The sequence below is a fragment of the Triticum dicoccoides genome, chromosome 7A (assembly GCF_002162155.2).
Source record: "Triticum dicoccoides isolate Atlit2015 ecotype Zavitan chromosome 7A, WEW_v2.0, whole genome shotgun sequence".
NCBI classification, from domain to species: domain Eukaryota; kingdom Viridiplantae; phylum Streptophyta; class Magnoliopsida; order Poales; family Poaceae; genus Triticum; species Triticum dicoccoides.
Window position 1 is genome coordinate 553,787,228 of NC_041392.1, and position 6,113 is coordinate 553,793,340.

Sequence of the window (6,113 nt, forward strand, 5' to 3'; positions counted from 1 at the left end):
GTGGCGGAGCAACAGGGCAGGTGGAGACCGCCTAGGAGAGAGGTGGGCCTGGCCCTGTTCGGCGTTCGTGGATATTTAACACGCTTAACGAGATCTTGGTATTTGATCTGAGTTGGCTACGAGCCTATACGCACTAACCATCTACGTGGGAGTAGTTATGGGTATCCCGACGTCGTGGTATCAGCCGAAGCACTTCAGACGTCAGCGACGGAGCGGCGCGCGCCAGATTGGACTGGAACACCTGCTAGGCTAGGTCTGCTTCCGGCCGCCCTCGCAACATGCAGGTGTGCTATGGGCGATGGGCCCAGACCCCTGTGCGCTTAGGTTTAGACCGGCGTGCTGGCCTCTCTGTTTTGCCTAGGTGGGGCTGCGACGTGTTGATCTTCCGAGGCCGGGCATGACCCAGGAAAGTGTGTCCGGCCAAATGGGATCGAGCGTGTTGGGTAAGTTGGTGCACCCCTGCAGGGAAGTTAATCTATTCGAATAGTCGTGATCTTCGGTAACAGGACGACTTGGAGTTGTACCTTGACCTTATGACAACTAGAACCGGATACTTAATAAAACACACCCTTCCAAGTTCCACAGACAACCCGGTGATCGCTTTTCCACAGGGCGGCGAGGGGAGGATCGCCGGGTAGGATTATGCTACTGCGATGCTACTGGAGATGCTACTTGGAGATGCTACTTGGGGATGCTACTTGGAGGACTTCAATCTACTCTCTTCTACATGCTGCAAGACGGAGGCTGCCAGAAGCGTAGTCTTTGATAGGACTAGCTTTCCCCCTCTTATCCTGGCATTCTGCAGTTCAGTCCACCGATATGGCCCTTTACACATATACCCATGCATATGTAGTGTAGCTCCTTGCTTGCGAGTACTTTGGATGAGTACTCACGGTTGCTTTCTCCCCCCTTTTCCCCCTTTCCTTTCTTTCTGGTTGTCGCAACCAGATGCTGGAGTCCAGGAGCCAGATGCCACCGTCGACGATGACCCCTACTACACCGGAGGTGCCTACTACTACGTGCAGCCCGCTGACGACGACCAGGAGTAGTTAGAAGGATCCCAGGCAGGAGGCCTGCGCCTCTTTCGATCTGTATCCCAGTTTGTGCTAGCCTTCTTAAGGCAAACTTGTTTAACTTATGTCTGTACTCAGATATTGTTGCTTCCGCTGACTCGTCTATGATCGAGCACTTGTATTCGAGCCCTCGAGGCCCCTGGCTTGTATTATGATGCTTGTATGACTTATTTATATTTTAGAGTTGTGTTGTGATATCTTCCCGTGAGTCCCTGATCTTGATCGTACACATTTGCGTGCATGATTAGTGTACGATTGAATCGGGGGCGTCACAAGTTGGTATCAGAGCCGACTGCCTGTAGGAATCCCCCTTTCCAACTCCTTGGCCGAAGTTGAGTCTAGTCGATGAAAATTGTTTTACTAACTTGGTTGTGCGGCCCATGGGCCCACGTCGCCAATTGGGTGGTATTAGGATCTTTTTACTCCTCGATCTTTACTCCAGGATTCTGAACTCTCTTCTATTCGGGTTAAACGATTTTTAGTAAAATCTAACTTTAGGTTCTCGAAAATACTTTCTCCCGGAGAGCCCCTTCATGCCAGATGATCGTCGGCTGCACCAGAAGATTCCGAAGATACTCTCCAATATTCTCTCGAGACCTTGTGCCCATTGCTTTTGCAATTCCCTTCCACCGAAATATCCCTATGGATAAATACTTACACCCGTCGTCCTTACTTATACCCAGTCGATCTTGTTATTACAAGATACCTTGAAATTTTCTCTAATGTTTCGAGAATACTTTGTGCCTACTGCCTTGCAGTTCTTTGCTATATGAATACCACTACGGATAATTTCTCGCACTTACCGAGTATCCACTCATCCCCAGTTGTTTCATGTATGTCACCAATCCTCGAAATATCACTCGATCTTTCGAAAATCTTGAGCATCCTGTTGCTCTTGAAATTCTTGATTGCTTGCATTATGGTTAGTCCCATAAGTCTAGTAATCTTGTTGACACCCATTGTCATTGTCATTTTGAGTCCGTTGATTCGATTTGTTGCGAATGCTCACAATCCTCAAACAGATCCTAGAATTCATCCTTCCGGCTCAGACGTCGTTTTAATCATGAGCTGGTTCTCGCCAATTAAATTGTCGTCGATTTTGCCCCTAAGTCTATTGAACTTATCCATCCTTGATCAGAGCGTCTGCTTCTGATTCTTCGCTTTGTAAATCATAACTCCTTAGCAATTGAGCTCTAAGTTATTCAGTTGTTTCGATAATCCAATGTCTTTGCCTTGCTTCTTCCTCTGGTTGTGTGTCGATACTCACCCCAGATCCTTTGCTGGATTTTATCCGACAATGTCCTTCATATTCAATAACCTTGAGCCTTTCCTAGGATATATACCGCCTTTGGTAAATTGTATCCTCTACTTTGCCAACCATGCTCTGCTATCGAGCTTGTGTTATTTACTCCTGAAGTTTGTGGTATATGTTCCTAAGAGGCCCTGATGGGTTGGACATATGCCTTTCTTTAAACTGTGTGAACCAGGAAACCACTACGGGTGATACTCTACTAGTGTTATGTCAGATAAAATTTCAACACACAATTTCGTTGAAGGCGAGAAGTGAATGAAAGGTTATGCATTAAAGAAGTGGGAGTCGACCTTGAACTTTGTGTTCATGCCCATGGACACGATGTAGATCCTGTCATAGAAGCTTCTTGTAATAATAACTATTTCCTTGATATGAAATCATCTGGTATTTATGTATTGATCATTTGCAGTCGTGGTCCCGACCACATTTTCTCCTTGATTCAATTTCTCGGACATGTTAAAGTGCTTGCCTTTTGCAGATCAATACGCTTGCCCAACCTCTATTTTGATCTTCCTCGATTATTAACCTTTGGTATCTCGAGAACTATGTTGCTTCCTGCGAGTCTTCATCTAGTATTGCTTCTCACCGATCTCGGATCCCCCCCAGGGTCTGAGTTATTAGTCACTCGAGAACACCGATAACTGAATCGAGTCTGCACTGCGATTCAACAACTCTTAGTAATCTTCATCGCTTACGAGTTTGTACTCGATTGTGTCATTCCCAGCTGATTGACTACATCATCATCGTCAGGTTGACTGCTTGACCATTTTACCTATGTCCTTCATCCTTGGGACACAATCCCGACAGTGCTCTAAGCTTACATCGAACTTTCACCATCATATTGTTTGTCTTGAGAGATAACTCTAAATTTTGGGATGACATCTTATCTACGGTTATAATAGCCTTTTGCTTCACCATTCCCTTGGCTTGATACCGTCGCCGAGCGATTGCATCTTCATGGAGCCTCTCGACAAAATTTGTCGTGATCATCATCAACATTTTAACTCCTTCCAGGATATCAATCAAATTCATGATGGGAAATACCATCCTTGCCCCTCGATGATCGTGTTATCATCGACCACATCCTTGTCTTCCCTCAACACAAACGTGTTCATGTTTTGGATTGAATCTTGAGTTCCTTGCTACCCAGCATTTGTTCTTCTTTAACTTGAAGTATTACCATCTTTTATGTCAAGAAGGTTGTGAGAATTGCTCCACCTCTTAAGAAATTCTTGGTATAGTGATACTTCTCACCATCACCATTCTTTCTTGGTCCTCGGTTGATTCCAACCGGGGTACCAACAAGTGAACTATGCTGTTTGGATTCTGTACTTCTAGCAACCCTATTGCTTTGAAGTTAATGGTCAACCGTTCATTCTTAGACTATTGATTATTGAATCACCATTCTGACATTCGTCGTGCAGCCCAACCCATATTTCGGGCGCACCTTTCAACCAATGTTTAATTGTGTATGTTGTCCTCGAGCATGCTTCATTATATCATTTGATCGGACAAATGCTATCTCCTTATCCACATAATTGAGGAGATGCATCTTTTTGGATACCTCGTTGAATTATCGCTGAGTCCGTCAGCCACTTCCTCATCCTCTCCTTGGTTTAATGATGAACTCTGGTTTCAGAACTTGCTTCCATAGTTCATTTCCTGAGAATCTTGGAATGTCTTTTCGTATATTTGTGTTGCACCTTTTCTTCTCGGACATCCTGAGTCTGAGGTATCATGACACCAACCGGATCTGAATCTCGGTCAGATATGATGGTTGGGACAACTTTTCAAGAGTTATAACATTGGTCCCTATATGCCCCGGTAAGGTGATGTCATGGCTAGCACACCGGACCAGAGGACCTAGTGTTATAGTTTCCTTTGTAACAAGGTTAATCATTTTTCCATGAGGAAACTGAATGCCTGTTTAATGAGTTTATCCTGATGGATCCTTTGTGTATCCAAAATCCGATTTTTGCTTGAAGACCATGTCAATGCTATCTCGAAGCATGTCTGTGGTACTCCGATTTTCAACAAGAACATTTAAAGCCCAATTCTAAATGCTTCTTGATCAATTATCCAAACACCGTTGTATGGGTAATGTCATGAAAATTTCTCTTCCCTTTCCTAAAGGGGTTTTCTACATTATATCTTGCCACGGATATCATGCTCTGCTTGTCCTTGGGAAGGATATATCCCTGAAATATGTGTTTAAACACATTTTCCTTTCCATTGTTCTGTTTAATATGATAATCATATTTTACTTTCCATTGGTTGTTTGAACCTTTCTTGTGACCTATATGATCTAAGCAGTAATATTCTACTGCTTATGTAAACTCCTCGGTGTGCAATTCTGTCAGCAAGAACCTGTTACTATTGTTGATGACATTCTGGTAGCCACCGATGGACGAGAACTTTGCCTAATGGTCCGCCTCGTTCAACAAGCAGGAAAATGGTTCTCTTCGTCCCTCGCCCTTGGTACCGACATTGTTGCCAACAAAACCGACAGGCTATCCTCTAACATACCTTGTTATCTTGACGTGCAAATATTAGCGCCTTCCTGCTTTTAACCCACATGGTGGGCCCATAACCCACAGTTCCATAGGATCAAAACCTGACTCTCCTGTACGCCCTGTTGCCAACGATATTCCTCGTGCTTGATTCCGTATGTAATGGGTCACATTTCTATTGTTCTATTCTGGTATCAGACGCAATATTATTTTCGTTGCTCTGAACCCCTTTCACACTATGTTCCAGACAACGAACGATTACCTATCCGCTTGAAACGTCTTATTGTACCTTCTTACTTTACTCTCGATATTTTCTTAAGTTCAATTCGAGAGTTACTTCCTACCCCATTCCCTGAGTTATGTACCAGATAGTCAACCTGGTAAGGCCCGCCCTTCCCGAGTCTTCCCCCATATCCTTTTCGTAAGTACGATGAAGATCCCGAAGAAAGGATGACGACTTCATCATTTAGACCTGAAGCAGAAGTATGAAGGCATCAATATATTGGATTGACCTCTTCGAGAAGAGCAAGCCAGGATGAGAAGACCCGCTATATTCGTTACCAAACCTTCCCCCCTTACTCCCCTCTTAAATCTCGGGACGAGATTTCTTGTAGTGGAGGAGAATTGTGACGCCCGGATAGTTAAGCTACAGTGAGCCTCCGCTAATGATGCCACGTCACCTCGGATTACTGTTTATAGACTCGCGCCAGTTCGAAACCTAGTTCAAACTTTAAAAATTAAGCAAACAATAAAAGTTTTCAAATCTTAAAACTAAAATGTTCGGGGTGAACCAAATATTACATAGGTAATTATGATGGAGAAACCATACCTTTATGAGATATTTAAATACTATAAGATAATTGAAACAATAGTGAAAACTATTATTTATATACTTTTAAATATTAATTAATTGCGAAACTAATTTAGCTTGGGTAGCAAGCTAATGTGGCAGTGGCATATGTGTTAACAGCAAATTAGGCGCCATTATAGTATTTTACTAAAACAAAAATAAATGGAAACTAAAAGAAAACACAAAAGAAAATAAAGAAAAAAGGAAAATAAATAAAAGAAAGAAACTAACAAAACAAAAAAAGAGGGAACCCCCTCCCACGTCCCACTGGCCCAGATGGCCTCGGTGCCAAACAGGCCGGCCCAGCCAGCGCCTACCTCACCCCCTGGGGCGACCGAACCCTAGCGGTTCCTCCCCACTCGCCCCCC